Source organism: Cynocephalus volans, chromosome 4, assembly GCF_027409185.1.
Source record: "Cynocephalus volans isolate mCynVol1 chromosome 4, mCynVol1.pri, whole genome shotgun sequence".
Classification (NCBI taxonomy): Eukaryota; Metazoa; Chordata; class Mammalia; order Dermoptera; family Cynocephalidae; genus Cynocephalus; species Cynocephalus volans.
In genome coordinates, this window is record NC_084463.1 from 31,270,899 (window position 1) to 31,295,890 (window position 24,992).

A 24,992-nucleotide genomic window follows, 5' to 3' on the forward strand; every position below is an offset into this window, starting at 1 on the left:
CATGAAGCAAAAAACTGTTAAGTTTTATTACATTAAAATAAAGACTTTCTGTTAATTTAAAGAAACTATTATGAGAGTGAAAAGGCAAACCAAGGTGTATTTATTAGAAGATATTTACATTACTTCTATTGAGCAAAGGATCTTTATTCAGAACATATACAAAACTTTTCAAATCAATAGAATAGAAACAAGGGCAAAGAACTTCACTAGGCATTTCACAAAATAGGATATCCAAATAAACAACAGATATATGAAAATGTGTTCAAAGTAGTTGGTCATCAGGGAAATACAAATTAAAGTCACAATTAGATAACACGATACACACATTGGACTGGCTAAAATAAAAAATGCCAGCTCCAGCAAGAGTTACAGCATATGTGGAACAAATGGAATCATCATTCTAGAAGGTAAGAATATGACTGTTAAAACCACTGGGAAAACTGGCCGATGATACCAGCTAAAGTGTAATATATGCTTACTCTATAGTGATTTGGAAATTTCACATCTTGGTACATGCCCATCTGAAACACAAGATGCATCAAAGCCCAAAAATCTACAAGGCTGAATGTGGCAGGATTATTATTAACAGCCTCAAATGAGAAACAACCTAAATATCCATCAACAGTAGAAACACTGTGTTATATTCATATGGTAGAAGAGTGTATATCACCCTGCTGCAGCCTCCAGAACACTGCACTTAATGGCTTCCACTGAAGGAAATTTGAGCTTCCTGCCCACGACTTCCAGAGCCCTATGTGGCAAAACCACAGCTGTACTCAGCCCAGCCACACCTGTTGGCACCTCTTGGACTACCGAGTCTACCTAGAATTACTGAGTCAACCTGGAACTACTGAGACTGTAGAGTCTACCCAGAACCAAAATTAAAACATTCCACCCAACAGGCAACATAAAACAAATCTACAGGAGGAATTCTGTCTCCTCAAAAGCCACTCCAGAGTAATTGAAGAAGCAGCTGCTCCACCAAATGACCAGACATCCACGGATGCTAGAAAGACAAAAAAACAAGAAAATATGACATTCCCAAAGGAATACAAAAACTCTCAAATAACAGACCCCAAACAACAAGAAACCCTTGAAATGTCTGAAAAGAGAACTCCAAGCAACAATCTTTTTTTTTTTTTTTGTCTTTTTCGTGACCTGCACTCAGCCAGTGAGTGCACTGGCCATTCCTACATAGGATCCGAACCCGCGGTGGGAGCGTCACTGCGCCCCCAGCGCCGCACTCTCCCGAGTGTGCCTTGGGCACAGCCCTCCAAGCAACAATCTTAAGCAAACTCAGTGAGATGCAAAAACACTCAGAGAGATGACACAATGAAATGAGAAAAACAATCCAAGACATGAAGGAGAAAATTTACAAAGAGATAAATACTGTAAAAAAAGGATGTGCAGAAGTCCTGGAACTGAGGGACACATCCAATGAAATAAAAACTACTTAGAGAGATTAAGCAGCAGGTGAGAATGCTGCTGCTTAGAGTAGGTTAGAAGAAAAAACTTCTGATCTCAAATACAGCATTTCCAAAATAACACAAGCAGGAGAGAGAGAGAGAGAGAGAGAGAGAGGGAGAGGGAGAGGGGGAGGGGGAGGGGGAGAGGGGGGGAGAGAGAGAGAGAGAGAGAGAGAAATAAAGAAAACAGAATTTAAGAAATGGAGAAAACCTTTGAGAGCTATCAGACAACCTCAAGAGCACACATAACCAAATTATGGGTGTTCTGGAAGGGGAGGAAGAAGGAAATGGCATTGAAAACATATTTGATGAAATAATAGCAGAAAACATCCCAGTTATTGGTAGAGACATGGATTTCCAGATCCAAGAGGCTCAAAGATCCCCAAACAGATTCAATCTAAAAATGTCCTTTCTGAGATACATTGCAATCAAATTAGCAAAAATCAAAGACAAAGAGAGAATCCTAAAAGCAGGAAGAGAAAAGCATCAAGTCATCTATAAGGGAGTCCCCATCAGACTAACAGCAGACTTCTCAACACAGACCCTACAGGCCAGAAGAGAACAGAATGATATATTTTAAATTGTAAAAGAAAAAAACTGCCAGCTAAGAACGCTATACCTAGCAAGGCTTTCCTTCAGATATGAAGGAGAGATTGTATATTTTCCAGACAAATAAAAACTGTGGGAATTCAACAACAACACAACCAGACCTACAAGAAACCCTCAAGGGAGTACCGTATCTGGAATCCAAAAAACAATAATGACCACCATGAATACATGAGAAAGAACAAATCCCACTGCTAGAGCACATAGGCAAATGAGAAAGAGAAAAAAACTATATTATATTATCTCAAAAAACTAATGAACACCAAAAACAAACAACAATAAGGAAAAAAAGGAACAAAAGATATTTAAAATAACCATATGAAAGCAATTAAGTGACAGGAGTTAGACAGTACCTTTCAAAAACAGCCCTAAATGTAAAAGGACTTAATTCCTTATTCAAAAGACATAGGGTAGCCATATGGATTAAAAAACTAGACTCAGGTATATGCTGTCTGCAAGAGATCTACTTTATGTGTAAAGACTCACACAGACTAATAGTGAAAGGATGAAAAAGACATACCACACAAATGGAAACCAAAAGTGAACAGGAGTAGCTACTCTTACATCAGATAAAATGGACTTTAAACCAAAAATTATTTTAAAAAGCAAAGAATGATATTATATAATGATAAAGGGATCTACCCACAAAAAAGACATAACAATCATAAATATATATGTACTCAACATTGGTGCACCCAGATATATAAAGCAATCACTATTATACAAAAGAGAGAGATAGACCCCAATACAATAATAGTGGGGAATCTGAACACCACTCTCTCAGCATTGGAAAGATCATCTAGGCAATGAATCAACAAAGAAACACAGGGTTTAAATTACACTTTAGACCAATTGGACTTGCTGGACATATTCAGAACATTTCACCCAACAATTAAAGAATATACATTCTTCTTATCAGCACATGGAACATTTTCTAAGACAGACCACATATAAGGTCACAAATCAAGCCTCAACAAATTTTTAAAAATTGAAATTATTTCAAGCATCATCTCAGACAATGGATTCAAACTAGAAATCAACAACGAGTAAAACTTTGGAAGCCATATGAATGCATGGAAATTAAACAACATGCTCCTGAATGATCTATGGGTCAAAGAAGAAATTAAACAAGAAATCAAAAAATTTCTTGAAACTGGTCAAAAAAAAGACATATCATACCAAAACCTATGGGATATGGCAAAAGCAGTACTAAGAGGGAAGTTTATTGCAATAAATGTTTACATCAAAAGAATAGGAAGACTTCAAATAAAGAACCCAACATTGCACCTCAAAGAAGTAGAAAAACAAGAACAATCCAATCCCAAAGTTAGTAGATGGAAAGAAATAATTAAAATAAAAGCAGAACTAAATGAAAAAGAGACCCCAAATAAGATACAAAAGATCAATGAAACAAGAAGCCATTTTTTGAGAAAAGAAAGAAAGCATACAAACCATTAACCAGACTAACTAAAAAAAGAAGACAGAAGACCCAAATAACAAAAATCAGAAATGAAAGAAGAAACATCACAACTGATACCACAGAAATACAAAGAATCATTAGCGACTACTATGAACAACTATAAACCAACAAATCTGAAAACTTGGAAGAAATGCATAAATTTATAGATGCATAGAAACTGCTAAGACTGAGTTGAGAAGAAATAGAAAAACAAAACATACAAATAATGAGCAATGAGATTGAAGCAGTAATCAGAAATCTTCCAACAAAGAAAAGCCCATGACTGGATGGCTCCACTGCTGAATTCTATCAAACCTTTAAAGAGGAATTAATACCAGTTCTTTCCAAACTATTCCAAAAAATTGAAACAGAGGCCATTCTCCTAAACTCATTCTATGAGGCCAGTATCACCCTGATATCAAAGTTAGACAAAGATACAACAACAAAAGAAAACTACAGGCCAATATCCTTGATGAATATAGACACAAAAATTCTCAGCAAAACATTAGCAAACAGAACACAGCAACACATCAAAAAGATTATACTTAATGATTAAGTGGGATTCACCACAGGGATGCAAGGATGGTTCAACATATGCAAATCAATAAATGTGATACACCACATCAACAAAATCAAGAACAAAAACCATACGATCATCTCAAAAGATGCAGAAAAAGCATTTGACAAAATTCAATGTCCCTTCATGATGAAGACCCTCACAAATTAGGTAGAGAAGGAAGGTTATCTCAACACATATATGACAAAACCCATCAATGTCATCCTGAATGGGGAAAAGCTGAAAACTTTTCCTTTAAGAACAGGAACAAGACAAGAATGCCCACTCTCACCACTTCTATTTAATACAGTATTGTAAGTAGTTGTCAGAGCAATCAAACAAGAGAAAGAAATAAAGGGCATCCAGACTGGAAAAGACAACATCAAATCACCCCTGTTTGCAGATGACATGATCCTGTGAATAGAAAACCGCAAAGACTCTACCAAAAAATTCTTAGAGCTGACAAATGAATTCAGTAATGTTGCAGGATATAAAATCAATATACAATAATCAGTAGCATTTTTATACTCCAACAGCAAACTAACCGAAAAAGAAAACAAGCCCACTTACAATAGTCACCAGAATATTAAAATATCTAGGAATAAATTTAACCAAGGTTGTGAAAGGTCTCTACAATGAAGCCTACAAATTAAAGAAAGAAATTAAAGAGGACACTAAAAGATGGAAAGACATTCCTTGTTCATAGATTGGAAGAATCAACATCGTGAAAATGTCCATACTACCCAAAGCAATGTACAAATGCAATGTGATCCCCAACAAAATACCAGTGACATTCTTCACAGAAATAGAAAAAAGCAATCCAAACATTCATATGGAACGATAAAAGACCCAGAGTAGCCAAAGCAATCCTGAGGGGAAAAAAAAAATTGAGCTGGAGGCATTAAACTTTCTGACTCCAGATTATATTACAAAGCTACAGTAACCAAACAACATGGTATTTGCATAAAAACAGACATATGGACCAATGAAACAGAATAGAGATCCCAGAAATAAACCCACATATTTACAGCAAATTGATCTTTGACAAGGGTACCAAGGACATACAGTGGGGAAAGGACAGCCTCTTCAATAAACTTTGCTGGAAAAATTGGACATCCATAGGGAGAAGAATGAAACTAGACCCCTATCTCTAACTATATACCAAAATCAACTCAACGTGGATTAAAGACTTAAATATATGAACAGAGACTTTTAAACTCCTGGAAGAAAACATAGGGGAAACACTCCAGGATGGAGGGCTGGGCAAAGACTTTATGAATAAGACACTAAAACCACAGACAACAAAAGAAAAAGTAAACAAATGGGATTTTATCAAACTAAAAATCTTCTGCACAGCAAAGGTAACAATCAATAGAGTGAAAAGACAACCTACAGAATGTGAGGAAATATTTGCAAACTATAAATCTGACAAGGGATTAAAATCGAGAATATACGAGGAACTAAAACAACAGTAAAAAAAGAAATAATCCAATTAAAAAATGGGCAAAGGAGCTGGATAGACATCTCTCACAGGAAGATACATAAATGTGCAACAGACACATGAAAAAATGTTCAACATCACTAAGAATCAGGGAAATGCAAATCAAAACCACATTGAGATATCTCATGCCAATTAAACTATTATCAAAAAGACAGAATAACAAATACTGGTGAGGATGTGGAGAATGGCAAACACTTCTGCATTGTTGGTGGGACTGTAAATTAGTACAGCCATTATGGAGAACAGTATGGAGTTTCCTTAAACAACTACAGATAGAACTATCACATGATCCAGCAATTCCACGGCTGGTTATATACCCAAAGGAATGGAAATCATCACGTTGAAAAGATACCTGCACTCCCAGGTTTATAGCAGCTCTATTTAGAAGAACCAAGCTATGGAACCAAGATAAATGTCCATTGCTGGATGACTGGATAAGGAAAATGTGGTATTTATACACAATGGAATACTACTCAGCCATAAAAAGAAAGAAATTCTGCTATCCACAACAACATGGATGAGCTTGGAGAAAATGATGTTAAGTGAAACAACCCAGGCACAGAAAGAGAAATAGCATATGTCCTCACTCATAAGTGGGAGCTAGATAAATAAACAAATAAATAATAAAGAGAGAAAGAAAAACAAAAACAATAATCACAATAAATGCTCAACTTTTAGAAGGAGAGATCTGCACCATAGTTACTAGAAGTGGAAAGGATGAGGGAGAGGGGAGGGGAATTAATGAGAAATTGGTCAATGGACACAAAGAATGATTACATATTGTAATGATGAATAAGCTAACTATCCTGGTTTGACCATCACATATTGTAGACAACTATTGATAGTCAACTTTGCATGCAACAAACATGTATAACCATTTATACTTCAATATGTATAAAAAAAAACAATAGCTAAGAGATAGGAAAAAATCTTGCATGGCGATTAAAATAAATTGCGCTACATGCAACTACAGGCATGTATTTTACAAACAAAATGCCAAGCAAAAAAGCCAGACACAAAGGTGTGTATACTGTTTTACTTCAAGATCAAAACCAGCCAGAACTAATTTGTGGTATTAGAAGTCAGAGCAGTGTTTCCTTTGGAGAGGATCTGAGTAGAGGCTGGGACTGGAGGTGGGGATTCTATTTGTTGCTTATGGTGGTGGTGGTTACCGTGGGTGTAGTCACTTTGTGAAACGCATCAGAGTGTACACATAGTCGAGTACTTTTATGTAGGTATGCTATTAGTCAATTTGAAAGTTTACTTAAAAACCATGAATGATTAAGTATATCTATATCTCCGTGACACATTTAATTATATACAACTGAACTTATTTAAAATTAGGTTCCTCTCATACTCTGTAGACTAGCAAATGGGTCTGCCCTTTTAAAAACCAAACCCAAACAACTCTGTCAGGATTCTATTATCAGTCCTCATTGGAATTTAAGCATGCATTAGTCAGGTACCCATTAAAAAAGCTTTTAGATGAAAATTTCAAGGTGTTAATTGATTCCTCAGGGGCATTTGAAGTTCACTTTCCTTTTGTAGTTTCTTTGAAGCTTTGATTGGTTTCAACGAAGAGAGGAAACTATTTCCATAAGTTAAGTCCCTGATCTCCTGGACTGAATGCACCGAAGATCTCAGTGAATATGCTTGAAATGAGATCGACCTGCATTCCACGGAGTTCAGTTTCCTTCTTTCTAAGATTTATATATTTCCTTTACTCTCTGGACTATTTCCTTGGGTCTGGATTATACAACAGTAGAAGCTTTAAGTGACCTTGGAAGTGGGTATTGCCCCACATGAACATGTAATGAAATAGCACACAACCTCAGGCTGGAGGTGGGAGACTTCTCAGCAGTGCTGACATGTTTAGGTAGTGTTAGAAATGGGCTCCAGAGCTTGGTAAGTGTCACAGTTTTTCTTGAGGGCCTCTGAGTATATTACCTAAAAGGAAGTTAATTCTGTATTTGCATCTCAGGAGTGAGATAGATAAGCCACGTGATTCAGTAAGCGCAAACACTTGCCAGTTGCTGGGGACACTCACACAAACAGATCTCGTCCACAAACTGAATATGCGGGGAAGACAGACCAGCAAACCTTCAACTGCTGTTGTGCAGAATGAAAGCTACCCCCATGGTGGGCACAGTTTAGTCACCAACTTGCTTGACATCCCCCCAAATATCAGCAACATAAAATTTTCCACCTTTTTCTAGGGTGGGGATGGAAGAGTGGTGGCTGGGCTACCAGAAATCCTTCAGTAAACCCCTGGCATCTTGGGAATTTGCCTGAGTCATGGACTGTGTGCCGTGCTCTCAGAGCTGACACGGTGACACTCCACTAAAGGTCATCCAACAGACTTACCTCAAGTGCTTATGATGCTGAGCACAATGAGAGGTCAGAGCAGGGGAGTGTGTGTGTGTGTGTGTGTGTGTGTGTGTGTGTGTGTGTGTGTGTGTGTGTGTGTGAATGTGTATAGGAGAAAGAGAGAGAGAATTTTTACAATAAAACTGCTTACTAATTTTAAAGAATTTACATGAATTCTTCTGGGTCTGTGTTCACAATCATGTTGTTTATAGGTAAAGTTCGTTTCCTTTTTTCCCATCCTCATGTATTTTATTTCTTTATTGTGTTTTATGCACAGGCTAGAACCTCCAATACAGTACTGAACAGAAGAAATAAAAATAGGCCTTCTTTTTGTGTTTCTTCAGTAATTCACTATAAGTATGATATTTGTTTTTGGGGTTTTATATACAAGCATGAAAATTACATGTGATGCAACATAACAGGTGCAATTTATAAGATTAATAATATTTCCTTTTATTTTTCATTGGCTAAGATTTTTTCATCAAAAGTTTGCTTTCACTAAATTTATTAAGAAGATCATGTAATTTTTCTTCCTTTCTGGTTAATGTCTTGAATTACATTGACACTATTCTACCTAGAAGGTTCTGGTTATGGTGTTTTTTTTTTATTCGGACAAAATAAGAAAACAGAAATAAAAATGTTTTTAAAAAATTAATAGACATTATTTTGTACAGCACTTCTAGGTTTACAGGAAAATTGAGCAGAAAGCACAGAGTCACCATACATAAACCCGCCCAGCCCCTGCAAACACGGCCCCCCTCCATTATTAACATCTTGTGGTAGTGTGGTACATTTCTTACAGTGGATGAGCTGATATTGATACGTGACTATTAAGTAAAGTCCATAGCTTACATTAGAGTTCACTCTTTGTGTTGTACAGTTCTACGGGTTTTGATAAATGTATAATGTCTTCTATCCAATATTATAGCATCATAAAAAATAGTTTCCCTGCCCTAACAATCCGCTGTGCTCTACCTATTTATCCCTCTCTCTCTTCCTCCAACCCCTGGCAACCACTGACCTTCTTACTGTCTCCATAGCTTTGCCTTTTCCGGAACGTCATATAGTTGGAATCATACAGCACATAGCCTTCTAAGATTGGCATCTTTCACTTAGTAATAGGTATTAAGTTTCCCCTATGTCTTTTTATGGCTTGATAGCTCATTTCTTTTCATCACTGGATGATACTGCATTGTCTGGATGTAACAGTTTATCCATCCACCTCTGGCTGATGATTGATCCTTCCTGCTATTACCGTGGAATGCCTGGGGAGGACTGCCTAGCTCCTATCTCCAGATATAAAAATAGATACATCTCATGCTAAGCAAAGCAGGCATCACTCACTCATAGGCTAGGTGACCAGTGCCCATGGTCTGCAGTATGATGCCCTAAAGTCACTTGTGTCTATCACTAGTAAGTTAGCTGCACTTCTTAACCCTTGCTAAGTTCCAGGCACTGTTTTAAGTAACGAATGTATCTCATCTAGTTAAATCATCACTATGCCCTTATGTTGTAGGTACTATCGATAGTTTATGTATTAAAACAACAAACAAACAAACCTGAGGCTTTGAGACGTTAAGTAACTTGCTCAAGGTTGCACAGCCAGTAAGACGGTAGAATTTGGTTTCAAAGCAAATGGTCTGACTCAGGAGGATTCCTGGTTAACCACTCTGTCTACTGCCCAGAGGAGACCTTAGAAGGCACCCAGACCATCTCCCACCCGACATAGATTCTTCTTTGCTCCAGTTTCTATGGAATAGCCTTCCAAATCCTGATCTGAATTAAAACTGGGCAGTTCTGGAGTCACCAGGAGGGAACCGTCTGCAGGGTGCAGGGGTGATATCTATGTGATGGGCCTGTCAGAAGCCAGAGGGGGCCCAGGTGTGTGGAGGACAGACATCTCCATTTTACCATGCTGAAAGCGCTGGTTTCTGACCTAAGACAGGTGCCTCTGGGGCAAACTGGCTTTTACTCTCTGCTCCTTTCCACACCCCTCTGCCCCTCTCCAGATTCAGCAGCTGAGGGAGTGGCTCTCTAAGTAAGACCCATATAGCAGTGTGTGCCATGGAGGGGTGACGCTGGGGACAGCAGCCTTGGCACTGCCCGGCTCTTCCTCGGGTGGGTCTGGAAAGCATGTCAGTCTGGTTCTTGGGCATACCTGTGAGGCCACACAGCTCCTCCTCCTGGGTGCCCCACCGCAGATGCTCCTGCAGCCTGCTGGGCCCCTCAGACAGCTCAGGGGTCCAGAGGAGCTCCATGCCGCAAAGACTGGCAGCCACCAGGGGCTAGAGGGGCCTCATCTCTCTGGGTTCAGTACGCTCTTCTCATAACACTTTGCTGTGTTCGTGCAATACACTGTAGCCTGCCTGTGCCCTGGGGTCCAGCCAGGCCCTCTCTGTGCTCCCATGATCACTGTGTCTCCATCACCACACTCTCTGAGGAATGTCTGTCTTCGCCTGTGTCATCAGCCATCTTGAAGGTTCTGCTGAGGCAGGAAGTGGGTCTGTGCCTAATCTAGACAAGGTTATTAATACATTTTTGGACACATTGGATGTTTATGACAGCCTAGAGGTGCAGGTGTGGTTAGCCCTCTCCTGGGTGATATAGGATGGGAGCTCACCTGTGTCTGATTCCAAGGCCCATTGCACCTTCAGTGAGGAAGTACATAAAGCTTTCTGGCATCTCACCTGCAGGAGGGGCACTGTGCTGCCCTCTTGGGCCCCTTCAGGACTGTCACACTCACCCCCAGCCTCAGCAGTATTGGCCGTTTTCACCTCACAACGACCCTCTCCAGCCACGACCCATGCCTGAAGGAAGATGCCCCTCCTAAGATCATTCCCCCTCCCTGGGGACAGCCACATCCCAGGACTGTAAATTTCTTATCTTGGCAGGGATGCTCTGAAGGGCCATGCCTGCTCTGAAGTGTCTCTGCAGCTGCATGGTCCAGCCATCGCTTCTGCCCAGTGCTGCACCCTCCTCTCTTGTGGGTGTCCATCTATGTGCCCTTCTCAGTGAACCTCCTGCCCGTGAATCTCAGTGGCTCCGAGTCTGCTTACCTGGGAACCCCACCCACATCAGTGGTACGGGGTGTGGTCTTGGGAAGCAGACTGTAAAACAGGATTTGCGGTGCATCAAGTGCTGGGGGCTGCAGGGGCCCTTGCTGGTGGCACGTGGAGCACTAAAAGTCCTTGGCAGGTGGCAGTAGCACAATTGTTCACACTTTCACTGGTGGTGACCCAGGCAGGACTCTGTGGAAGGAAATGTGTTTGTGGGTGCATTTGTGCCCACTAGGAGCAGCCATCTCAGGTATTTGAGAAAATTTGGGGGAAATAATAATTATTAAGGACCATAGAACGGAGTTACTCCTGTTGGGAGCGCTCAATGCTCTGGAGAAAGATGATAAAAGGTGATGAGAATTAATCTCCAACACAGGCAGAGTGAAACCAGCGTCCCTCCTCAGCACTGCACAGAGGCTCCCCGCCCCCAGCAGACCCAGACTTCCCACGAGTAGCAGAGCTCCCGAGAACTAGCGTTCTCAGCCCTGGAAGGACGTCTTTGCCTGTTCATGGCCCTGCTTAGGAAGTGGTGGCCCTGTCCCCGGAGGTGGGATGTTTAGGTTGATGCCCTTGAAATGTCGAGCCCAGATGTCTCTGACCCTTGGGGCCTGCATCAGTGGCCCTGCTCCTGGCAGAGGCAGCATGTGCCCACTGTCTATCTCCACTTCCCCTCCTGGCCAGTAGCCAGGGGCAGGTGGCAAGGTGGACGTGCTGAGCTTGATCAGGAAAGGAAGGCACAAAGTACTGAACAGCTGCAGGCCCAGCCCACTGCACTGGTGGGCTCTGTGAGTTAGGGGACTGAACCTGAAAGTACTGGATCAAGGAGGACTGAATATAAAGTTGAATAAGGAAGAACGTATTGATATGTGTGCAAACTCCCCTGATTCAGAATTTAACATCAGGGCATGAACTCCAGGAAATGGAGCTACGGTGCTGCTAGGCCAGCTAAAAGCTTGGGAAAAGTGGTAGTCTGGTCCACGTGAAGACAAGTAGAGACGCCAGAGCCCCTGAGCAGTGTGGTGGAGGAAGAGTCAAAGGCTCGGAGAAGTGGGCATGCCGAAGTGGATAAACCAGGAGGGCCCAGATCCCACCAGCTGACTATTTGTGAGGAGCACTCAGAGGACACTCACGCATTAAAGTGATATGAAACAGGCTGGTGAGGCAGGGTGCTGCCTTTCAGTGAAGGGTTCTCAGGGGTCTGGAGGTTTGGGACACTCCAGAGCAGCCTCTCCTAAGTGTGAGAGCAGCACGTTGCACTGTGCACTTTCCGCCAGCAAGAAGGAATGCAACCCCGGGCTTCTCCAGGCTCCAGGTTCCAAGCTCCAGGCAGTAGCGACATTCCTGCCAAGCACGGGTGTGGTCAAAGGAAGAGTGGGATCTGGGTCATGACCAGCCATGGAAGGAGAATCACAGTGGAGACACCCAGGGTTTTGGACCAAGGACAAGCCATTTGGAGCACAGAATCACACTCACATTTGAGAAAGAGCTCTTGGCTTGCTTCTGGACCCTAGCAGAGAAGGGGTGCCTGACTGTGGTAAACCAAATGAGCACGTGGCCAGAACCACCTGACCTGAGCGGGAGGTGTCAGCCCCACTGCCATCTGCGTCAGGCAGGTCCAGCAGCTACCCGCCGTACTGTGGATTACAACATGGCACAGATGAGGTCCATCCAGGATCCAGCGAGCACAGGGCCAGGAGCTGCCTGAGAGGGGAGCCTCCATGCACCTGCCAGAGTAGCACCAGCTGTCTCCTTCAGGTTACGCTGACAGTACTGTGAGCAGTCCTGGGTGACCACGTGACAGCGTCTGAAAAAGGCCGAGCTTGGTTTGCAGAAGCTTGGGTGACTGCAAGACAAAAAGGACTGTGGACATGCTATGAGGCCACTCAGGGAGTCCTTGAAGAGAGTGGTGACGAGAGTGCTTCCCACCAGGAAGAACTTTAAGTGGAGCATCTGTCATTGCCTGTGTGGGAAGGAGAGTGGTGACAGTGTGCTCTCTGGCTAGGGACTCCTTACATCCGTCTTGTGTTTTATGTCTTGAGTGAGATCAGTGCAGCTGTGTGAGACAGGCACCGTGAAGGGGTGATGCGCACTTGTGTTTCATGTATATGCATTACCATGAGGTGTAATGTGTGTGTGAGTGGGGTGGGGGGATGCCCAGAGAACACCCCACAAGTCCTGTCCGGAGCTGTCTGCTCCTTCCAGGGGGTCCCTTTCCCCTAAGGAAGCCGGAGCCCAGACTTCCTTTCCTCACAGCCCTTCCTCTCTCTCTGGTGCAGTGGGGACTCGTGTCTCCTCCTGCCATGGCTCCAGGAGTCCCTGGGCTCAGCTTTTTCCTTGGAACCTGCCTTTCCATCTGCCCCTGAGCAGATGCATGAAGTGGAGACAAGGCTCTTCCCAGTCTCTACTTCATCCCTCAGGCTTGAACCCACTAATCTCAGCTGTGGTGTGATCCTGGGAAAGGGCTGGGAGAGAGGGATCTCATGCCTTCTGGTATCTCACTGGCTTCCTCATTCCTTGTGGGGCTTTCTGGAGACACTCTCTGCATGCTGTCCAACCAGAGAGTCATGCGTTGCTGAAGCTTTTGGGCTGGGTGAGAAACGGGCAGCATCACCATGACTGCTGAGGGCGGTTGGTGGCTATGTGTGGGGTGATCTGGGGTAGGGGTTTTAGAAAGCTCCCCACACACTTCACTTGGGCACGTCTTTATTAACTGATGTCCAGCATGGGCTCAGAGCACCGGCACATAGGAGAGTCTCCACAGTATTTGTTAAATGATCTGTCCAGAAGGACTTGCCAGGCCTGGGTGCTCAGAAACACTAAAGCAGAGGCAGCCTCCAGGTTATCTTCTCTGAAAAGCTGCTCCCTGGTGGGAGGGAGGCTTCAGCCTTGCTGCTGCTGGCTCAGGATAAATGGTTTTCTCCTCTGTCCTCAGCAGGACTGGGGACTGGGGACATGGCCTGGCACCTGGCTCATAATGTCTTGTCCATCCATTCATTCAGCAGATGCTTATAGAGCACCTGCTTGGACTCAGGGAGACAGAGGTGAATAATAGACCACATCCCTGCTGGCTAGGAGTTTTCCACCTAGGGAGGAAGCAAGCCAAGTGAACACGTTTCAGGAGGCCAGAACCATCAATGGCAGAGGGCTGATGACAGAGGTAAGTGCAGTTGTCATGGGGAGACCTTGACCTTGCTTGAGGGGAATGAAGGCGCCCTCTCTGCCTGCTTGTGCTGCTGACACCACCTGCAGAGTGGACCAGTGGGGCTGTGGACACACACATCTCCACCATAGGAACCACTCCAGGGTCTCACAGTTTTCTTAAGTGTTGTTGAAAGCTGAGCATTCTTTCTTTAAAAAGACAGAACAAAACAAACACACCAAATCTAGTTCTAACCCAGACCTTCCTGTTACTTTTTTCCTCTTGCTTCTCACCCCTCCCCTCCAGGAGCAACTGCCAATCACTTTGCTGGTACAGCAGCTCGAAGACCCGTGGAACGCATGGCAGCTATTGCTCAGTCCAGCTGCATCCTGCAGGGTCCGTCCTGGACCTCTGGGACTCATCCGCAAATCTGCAGTGTCCTCTTGGGGCTGCGGTGGTAGAGGCAGCTGTGAGAAATAAAGTCAGAAAAGCTCAAAGTGGGGGTAAAATCCAGGGAACAGAGTAAATGGGTTTTTTAAAAAAATCTTCATTTGGAAATAATTCTAAAGCTACAGAGAGCTGTAAGAATAGAAAAGAACCACACCTACGATCTTTATCCAGAGTCACCTGTTTTTAAGATTTTTTTTCCACTTGCCTCTTTACATATATACATATTTTCCTTTTAAGAGAACATTTGTGTGATAAATCACATACATCATGCCCTTCATTTCTAAAATATTTCCATGTGTATTTCCCAAAGAGAAAACATCCTCTTTTATACTCACAGTATTGTTGTCAACTTCAGTAAATCGACTATTAATATAGAACTTAAATTTGTCAGCTGTATTTCAATTTTGTCAATTTATAATGTCCTTTATAGCAATATTTTTTAATGAGTAAAGAGTTGATGTGCATAGTGTACTGTGATATCATGTCTCTTTAGTCTCCTTCAATCTGTAAATTTCCCCATCCTTTTTTAAATCTAGTATGACCGAAATTTTCAAAAAATACAGTTGATTAGTCATTTTTATAGGCAACTCTACCTTCTGGAAATCCTCATTCTGGAGCTTATCTTTGCTCCAGCTTTGAAGGGTGATTTTGCATATGGGATTCTTGTTAGGGCCACTCAGAGCCAGAACCAAGTGAGAAATGACAATGCTAAAAACAGCAGGATGTGCAGGGGCCTTTCTGAACAGAAAGCCCCTAACAGTGAAGGGAGAGCAGCAGGGAGAGAGAAGACTTTTGCTAAAACCAGCACAGCCCTGGACAGCAGAGTCCCTTAGTGAGGCCCGTCTCCTTTCCCTCATGCCCATCTCGGCAGCAGCTGGGCCTGCAGGCAGGCAGAACCCAGCATTGGCATGGTGGGGGAGGCAACGTCCCCAGGACGTTTCCTGCTCTACCCACAAAGATGTGCAACCCTGAGCAAGTCATTCTACCTGTCTAGTTCTCATTCATAAATCTTATAACAAAAAAGCCAAATGACTGGATTTAAAAAATAGACAGAGGAGCTGAACAGACATTTCCCAAAAGAAGACATATAAACGGCCAACAGGCACATGAAAACATGCTCAACATCACTCATCATCAGGGAAACGCAAATCAAAGCCACAATGAGATACCACTTCACACCTGTTAGAGTGGCTGTTATCAAAGCAAAAACAAAACAAAACAAAAAAAGCATTAGTGAGGCTGTGCAAAAATTGGGACCCTGGAGCACTGTTGGTGGGAGTGTAAAATGGTACAGCCGCTGTGGAAAAAAGCGTGGATGTTCCTCAAAAAATAAAAAATAGGACTCTCATATGACCCAGCAATTCCACTTCTGAATTTGTACTGACAACGTCTGAAATCGGGATCTCGAAGAGTCACCTGCACTCCCATGTTCATAGCAGCACTATTCACAGTAGCCAAGACTGCAGCAGCAACACCCCTCAGCGAATGAGTGGATCAGAAAACACGGCACGCGTGCACGTGTGCATGTGTGTAACGGAATGATAGCCTAAAAAAAAGAAAACCCTGCCATTTGCAACAACGTGGGTGAAAACTGAGGACATGATGTTAAGTGAGATAAGCCAGACACAGAAGGACAGGTACTGCCTGATTCCAACTATGAGGTATTAAAGATAGTCAAATTCATAGAAACAGAGAGTAGAATGGGGGTTGCCAGGGGCCGAGGGGAGGAGAAAATAAGGTGTTACTGTTTAACACAAATAAAGTGTCAGTTATACAAGATGAAAAACTTCTAGAGATCTGCCTGCAAGAAGATTGTGCCTATGGTTAACAGTACTGTGTCGTGTAACTTAAAATTTGTTAAGAGGATAGATTTATTTTTTATTATTTATTTATTTATCTATTATTAATATTCATGAAATACAAATGACCAGAAATTGCTTTTATACCCCGTGTCCCCAACCAATTGTCCCCCAGCCACGCTCCCCCTCCCCCTAACCCCCCCCCACTCCACTTTGCAGCCCTAGGAATGTTCCCTCCCTCTGTCAGAACACCACACCACTGTGGTCTTTCCTTCCTTCCTTTCTCTCTTAGCTCCCACATATGAGTGAGAAACTTATGTTTGGTGAAATAAGCAAAACACAGAGGGATAAAGAGGATAGATTTAATGTGAAGTATTCCTACCTCAATAAAAATGAAATGAAATGAAATAGGCCTCTGGGGCCCTTTCACCAAGTCCTGCTGGTGCGTAGGGTGTGCTGAGCGCTCTGCTGAGTGTCAGGGAGTGGCCCACCGATGACCCTGATGGGTACGAAGACCCACGAAGCATTGCCTTGGGAGGGAGACGGGCAGTTACACCCTCAGAAAACTCAGTGCCGTCTGGGGCCCGGGTCCCTGGTACTGATCAGAGCTCCTGCTCTCCCCGGATGCCCTCCAGGTACTAAGGCATTGGTGACGTTGTACTCAGGGGTCCCACCAGGCTGAGAAGCAGGACGGCAGTCTGTACACCTGATTCTGAATGAGTTGCTTCACCTCTTAAGAAGTCACATCTTGAAAATGGGGTGATAGTAGAGTTGTGGTTGTATTCAATGAGGTGGTGCCTGGAAGGGCTATGTATGGTGCCTGTCACAAAGTGTCTTAGTCCGTTCAGACTGCTATAACAAAATGCCTTAGGGTGGGTGGCTTACAAAAAACAGAACTTTATTTCACACAGTTATGGAGGCTGAAAGTCCAAGATCAAGTTGCCAGGAGATTCAGTGTCTGGCAAAGGCCCATTTTCTGATGGCATCTTCTCGCTGTGTCCTCACCTGGTGGAAGAGCAAGGGTGTCTCTGGGCCTCTTTTGTGAGGACACTAATACCACTACAAGGGCTCCACCCCCACAACCTAAACACTTCCCAAAGACCCACCTCTTAATACATCGCCTTAGTGCTAGGATTTCAACACATGAGTCTGGGGGACACAAACATTCAGTCCATAGCACCTAGCAAGTATTCAGTAAATGCCAGATCTTACTTCTATGACATTTCAGAATCTATGACTCCCGAAGGTCCTCCACCCCTGTGCATTTCTTCAGAGCCCCAGTGTCACTATCAGAGGTCTGCATCTTCCTCATGTCACTTGAAATTTATTATTGCTTTATGCTTTCTCAAAATGTTTTCTAACCTGGCATCTTACTTGATCTCCACACACACGCGCGCGCGCACACACACACACCCACACACACACACAGACACGCATGCTCTCTCTCACTCATGAAGGCTTTGAGCTGCACGATGAGAGTGCCGTCCCTCCCCCTCACAGGCCAAGAAACCCAGATCAGGAGAGTTTGCGAGTGGTCGAGTGGTCGCGAGAGGCAGGGGAAGGGCACAGTGTGCAGCCCAGGCAGAGTGGGCGTCCTCTCTAACCAGGCGGCTTCAACTCACCCACATCAAACTATCTTGGCTGGTTCCTTGCTGAGCTGGCTAGCCTCTTGCTGCCACTATGAGTGGGGACTCGGCACCCGCAGCTGATGGGAGTGTCCATAGCTAAGGGGCGCTTGTGGGTGGTTGTCCCCGCTGGTTCCTCCTGCGTGTGCTGCCTGCAGCTTTCTGCTTGTGAGAGTGTGCATGGGTGGGCTGTGGGCCTGGGGTGCACACACAGTGTGCAAACACCCTCCTGTGTGAGCTGGAACAGTATCCCGGGGGAAGATGTGGAAGCCCTCCCTGCTTCCACCGTGGCCTTTGGATGGGAGACAAATCCCCCCACCACCCTCACCCAGCACACACCCAAGCACCCTGCAAGAGTTGACGGGGAGCCCACAGGGAGCAGATCCTGTCAGGTGGACCTGCCTTCCCCCAACAGCAGCAGCAGAGCTTTGGACACGGGAGGGGGACAGGTTGGATCCTCTGCCAGGCACAGGTCTGTAGCCCACCAGAGCAGTCTGTCTTATACCATTTCTGAGGAGCAGCTCTGGCAGCTGCCAGCACCCTGGCCTGTCTCTGGTGGTGGCCGTGTTTCCAGTGAGTGATGGGAACCCAGTCCTGGATCAATGAGCTCCCACTAGGAAGGTGAGAGTCCACTACCACTCAGGGGGTAGGACGCCAGAGCAGACTGTCCCAACCTGTGAGTCTGGAGCCAGGGGCAGCTGATGGACCAATGAGCCGGAAAGGAGGAAGAATCCTGCCTCCGCACAAGAGGTGGGAGAAGAGGGACGATAGAGGGCCAGAGCGCGGGGGAGGAGGAGGGCTACAGCAAGCAGTGGGAGCAGCCCACAACACAGAGGCATGGGCGCAGGGCACAGGGCGCAGGGCGCTCTGCTCTGATCCCACACGCATCACGCATCTGCTGCCATGACAAAGACACACCCCTGCAGCTCCCCTCCAACCCTGTCCCCTGCAGCACTTGCATCCAGGCAGAGAAGCCCCACACTGCCACTCATCTGGGCCCTCTGTGGGCCTCCCCACCCTCCCCAGGGCCACAGTATGAAGGCACTGTGGTCCGGCCCTCCCTGGGAACCTGGGACCAGGCTGTCATGCTGGGCCTGGCACTTGAGGCTTCACTGGCCTCAAATTTGCCTCCAGCGTCTATCACTGGCATTGGCCCCGCTCCTGATATAGTAGCTCCTTGCTTCCGAGTCTGGGTACACTTTCCCTCCCGATAACTCCTGCTAACTGCCCACCTATCCCTGCCTTTCCTCACCTGCTTCAGGGGGCAGAATTCGTGTCTGGAAGCCAGCTTGAAGACAGAGGCCCTGCTGGGCGACAGGCACTTACACATTCTTCTGCTCATTCAGCAATTCCTACTGGGCACCCAGTGTGGACTCTCAGGGGACTGAGGTATAATCTGACATCCTGGGGCAGTGGTGACAGGTGGCTGGTGTGAGTGTGTCTAGTTCCCATCAGTACCTCCTCTGCCCCGGCCCCCTGGACTGCCTGGGTCACCTCACTTTGCCCTCAGACAAACTCACGAGTTGTTCTGGGACATTTTTCCTTCCCCTTTTCCAAAACCCATCTGGCCTATTCTTCATCCCCTCAAGGCCTTGATCGATGTGAATGAGCCGGGACATAACGATGTAATGAAAATCACAAATGTGATGGAGATGTTAACTATCATCTTATATCAAGCCCATTTAAATAACTGCTGGGGTGCATCTTGGGCACCAAATAGAGCAGGGAGAGCAGGGAAAATCTAGTTAGGAATGGACTGACCATCGGTGCTCTTAAACGTAATCACGTTTCAGTCCTAGCTCCAGGACTCAGTGACAAAGGACAGAAGAGGCCCCAGGATCGAGGGAAGATGATCTGGTTACAACAGCCAGCAGGGTGACCTGGGACCCTCACGGGTCCTCTCAGGTCCTGATCTCCCACTACGAGGAAGGGGGATGTGGACCCCTTTCTCCAGGGTCAGCAGGAGGAAAAGACTAGAATGTGGAGCTGTCAGATCGTTGGGGCTCTCTGGGGGAATGTATTCCTGTGAGGGGCCGTGGCACATGGACACTGGTTTGCTCGTGGGGGCAGAGGCTCAGGCTCTCCTAGCCAGTGGCTTGGTCCATGGGACAGGTTCATCAGTTCTCTGTGCCTTAAGTTCCTTAGCAAAGAAAGTGGAGTCATGACACCCACCCACCTGGTTGCTGAGGGGATTCCCGACATGCCTGCTTCCATGAGCTCCAGGAGCTGTAAGGGCCTGTAGATGCTGTTCTTTGACATTTTACCCCCTCGCAGGTGTGACTGATACAAAGGTTGTTTCCCCCATAACTGGCCAGCCGGGCCAGGCCCCCGTTGCCCTGGTGCCCATCTCTGCCCTTGGCTCTCTCCCTCGACCCCTTCTCTCATGCAGAAAACTCACAACCACCAGGGAAGTAGCCGCAGATGGCCAGAGTCATGCCTAGACTTTCATGGCACACAGGGTGGCCAGTCTCTGCAGAGGCAGCAGCAGCCGGCCAGCACAGGTCAGATCTGTGGCCCACCTCCTGGGCTGCCAGCTGGGGCCCACCGCCCACGCTGGACTTGGCTGCAGCCGGCCTTCCTGTGCAGCCCGCTCATGCAGAGCCCCTGTAGCTCTGCTCCACAAAACCTGAGAACTTCCTAGACTGGTCCTCAGAGAGTCCTCTTTGGTCATTTGTAAGACCAGTGGCTTTTTTCCTCTTGTGCTGCTGCTTTTTCCTACATTTTCTTTCTCATTTTAGTCTTGTCCTCGCCTCCCAAGTCCAGTAACGGACGTTGCCTTTCCACCCTGTGTTTTTTTGTATGTTTGTTTGTGGTTGGTCGGTAAGGGGATCTGAACCTTTGACCTTAGTATTACAAGGCTGCACACTAACCTGCTGAACCAACCAGCCAGGCTCCATCCTGTGTTTCAGATCTGGAATCAGAAGACCCTGGATGAAGACCTGATCCTGCTGAGGCTCCCTAGACTGCTTCTTGGGCAGAAAGGCTGGGCAGGGGTCCGGTGGCTTGATGTGGAGTCTGGTGGGCCTGGTCCCTTTTCAAAGAACCAAAACAACACAGACAGTGGTCTTGGCAGGCTACACAACTTCTCTGGGCCTCCTTTCTCTGGTCTATAAAATGGGGATAACAATACTTGGTGGAATTTGATAATGTGAGTGGTAAGGCAGTAAGCTCACGAGTTTTCATTCATTTGCTCATTCCATTTGTTCGCCAGTGGGCCACAACACTGTCAGGTCAACACAGTTATGAACAAGGTAGACCATGGTTGGTCCTTGTGGAGTTTGCGCTCTAAGCAAAGCAGACAGTAAACACATGTGTGAGTCAGGAAGGGTCTGCATGCAGTGGAGATGCACATGCTGTGCTGCACAAATCTGGGTTTGCCAATCCTGGAATTAAGCTGAACACACACACTGCTGCCTGCCCAGCCTGGTCCCCAGGGCCTGGAGTGAAGGCTCTGAGGACTCCATGACTGATCACTTTGGGGGTCTCTTTAGCTAATGCAGTGCTGCCAGAAGGATGTCTGGTGCTTGGGCAGCCCACACAGGTCCTCTGGAGAGAAGTGGGCTCTGAAAGACAGAAAGATGAGACTGTTTGGAGCAGGAAATTTGCTGTCAGAGCACCACTGCATACTAACTGGACAACCTTGGGTAAGGCCTTTGCCCTTTTCAAGCCTCAGTTTTCTTATCTGCAAAGCAAGATAATACCTAACTTCACAATATAGGAGCGTACTTCAAAAAGTTCATAGAAAATGGAATTACAAGATAATATGAATTTTTCCATGAACTTTTTGAAGTACCCTCATATGTAAAGCACTCAGCAAAGCCTCTGAATGTAGTAACAGCTCAATAAACACTGTTATATCAAAAAACATTATTATTATTGGAAGAAAGTGAGCAGATTTAACAATGTGCTTTTTTCTCCCTTGAATCTACATTAGAGTTCACTCCTGGCACTGTACACTCTATGGGTTTGGAGAAATTTACAGCGACATGTACCTACCATCATAGTATCATACAAAGTAGTTTCACTGTCCTAAAACTCCCCTGTGCTCTGCTTATTTATCTCTCCTTCCCCCAAACCCTTGGCAACCACTATTTAAAAAAAATTTTTACCGTCTCTCTATTTTTGCCTATTCCAGGATGTCATACAGTGGGAGTATACAATATGTAGCCTTTTCAGACTGGCTTCTTTCACTTGGCAATATGCATTTAAATTTCCTCTGTGTCATTTCATGGCTTGGTAGCTCATTTCTTTTTAGTGCTGAATAATATTTCATTGTCTGGATGTACCAGAGTTTATTTATCCATCCATCTACTGAAGGACGTCTTGCTTGCCTCCAAGTTTTGGCCATTATGAATAAAGCTGCTATAAACATCCATGTGCAAATTTTTGTGTGGGCATCACTTTTTAACTGCTTTGGGTAAATATCAAGAACAATAACATGTTTCTTTGATGACACAATGCTCTTATTGATCAATTGCCAGAAAGAAAGGTGATTTTTAAAATTACTTTAAAAATACAATTGACCTATTAATTCATAACTATTTGTTGCTACTTTAACGAGAGTTACAGATTCAGATCGACTCAGAGCCTCAGTTGTTCATTAATTCAGGCCATGTTTATGAAGCTTCTCTCCAGATATTGAACATGGAGCTAGGGGTAGAGAGATGGATACACTGTCATCTCTGCCCTCAAGACTAGTCCAGAAATACAGACAAGGAAGAAAGGGAGTGGAATGCAAGGCCATCGTGGAGGAACACGCAGGTATGTACAGACAGGTACAGAATGCAGAGCTCAGTTCTGCACGGTGAGGCTGCTTCAGGAGCAGATTTAAAAAGGAGGCAAGATGGGAGGTCCTGCCTATCCTGAGCCTCTCCTGGGTTCCCTCCAACCCCTCCAATCTGGGCCATGCTCCACCCTCCTGAGCTATCACACCTTGATGGATGTGTGTGATAAACACCTGACAGTGAGGCCTGGATTCACATAGAGCGAAGCAAAGGAAATAGACTGATGAAGCAGCAGGCTCTTTGCATGCAGACTCAGTAGGAGCTGATGACTAAGGGGAAATAGTGACAATGTTGAGAGAAGAGAAGACTAATTCCTGTCAGAGCTAATTCCTCGCCTGGAGTGTGCAGGTGGACATGCAAATACATGCATGGACATCTGTGCTTCTGATCTGTCATCATTCTCTGCATCGATGGCAGTTTGGTGTGAGCATGGTCATGACTTGACCAGGTGACATGGAGTTGGTGTCCTGGAAGGTGACTTGGTGCTGTCCTTCTTGCTAGCCAGGCAAGCATTTCAGACTCTCACTGGGCATGGGATGAGATGCTATGACACCCTCTTACCACCCCTGCTCCCCTGCTAAGAAGCGACAGCAAGCTGGGCTCCATGCACAGGAATCACTTTTTCCTTTTTTTCTGCTCTTCCCAGAACACGCCTGCTGATTGAGCTGTGCGGCCGGCTCTGTCCCTGTTCCCAGCTCTACCTAGCGTAGCTGATTTGTGTCTCCTCTCCACAAACATGCTGATTACTTAAATTGGGTCTTCACGCTCAGATGTTTAGAGGAAGCTTCAAATGCAAAATTGTTTACAAAGTCGAGTCTGCATTCTGAATGTAAGAAATATATTTCCATAAATCTATGAGTGCTAAAAGGTGAGCACAAATCCCATTAAATGCTGTGTGTGGCAGCGCTCTGCTGCCCAAGTGTGCTGAGTGGTGGAGCCTGGTGTGGGGAGCCTGGGTGATTCTTCTGCCTGGGCATTGCTATGCTGGGGCAGCTGGACACATCTCCAGGTGTGACTGTGTCACATTTCCTCTTCACAGCCTCCTCAGACCTAAACTGTCCCCCATACTTTGAATTGCTTCTTCTCCTCACCCCATCCCCCACCCCAGTCTCACTCCTTGTCCAAAGCCTCCCTGACTCATCTTGTGCACTCTGGTGGTACTGATGTATAACACACGTTGTATCTACCTCTCACATCTCTCCACCTTGCCTACCTCCCTGGCTGTGGGCTCTCGTGGTACTTCGGCTGCTACCACAGCTGATCTGCTACCTCTGAGCCTTGAGATTCTGCTGCGTGATCCTGACCCAGTTCTTGTTCCAGGTTTCTGGGCCTCCCGCTGGTGTTCCTAGGAAGCCATGCCTCCTGTCACGTGGCTGAGTCTGCGGCTCCTCTGCCTCCCATAGTGAGTAGGAAATGCTCGCCTGAAGTGAGAAAGGCGGCACCATGCAGCCTCCAGATCCAGATGAACTGCTGTGTTGTAAGCAGGGCCTGGCTGTGTAGGATCTGTCAAAGGGCTGCATGCAGGACCCAGCAGAGGCGGATTCCCTCCTCACAGGGCAAACTGGACACGCGGACATGAGGATACAGGACAGAGACAAGGATTAAATTCCTGCCCCTCTCCCAGGGCCTCTTTGGCCTTCTCCTGCACAGCCTGTCGATTGGAGAGCAGGGCTGGGATGTCGGTGGACAATGTGCACCTGCAGACATGTGTGAAAGTTCACTCTAGGCTCTTCTCAGCTTAGTGCAGATTGATCCAGCCATGGGCTCCTAATTCGTGATTTCGCCAGTGTTCTTGCCAATGTCGCTGGCCCTGCTCTTGGTCTCGATCCTTGAATGACAGAAGCTTCCTGCTTTGAAGAATCCACCTTCCCAGTGAAATCCCACCTCTGTGAAATCCCAAGTTTCCAGACCCATTCGAAAGCACAGCTCCCTGATTCACTGCACCTCCCCATCTGAACACAGAGCCCCGTCCTCTTGGAAGTATGCTGCTTTGCTTGTAACTTCATCAAGGCACTTTCAATCCATCCCTGGCTGTGCTGTTGTTGCCTGTGTGTGCGGTTTATGTCTCTCACACCATCCTGACCCCTGCGGGGATGGGGGTCTCTTGTTCTTACTTCCGCAGTGAACAGAGCCTGCCATGCCACTAGTCATACTGCCCCGCCTATTTGGTTTTGATCAGTCGTT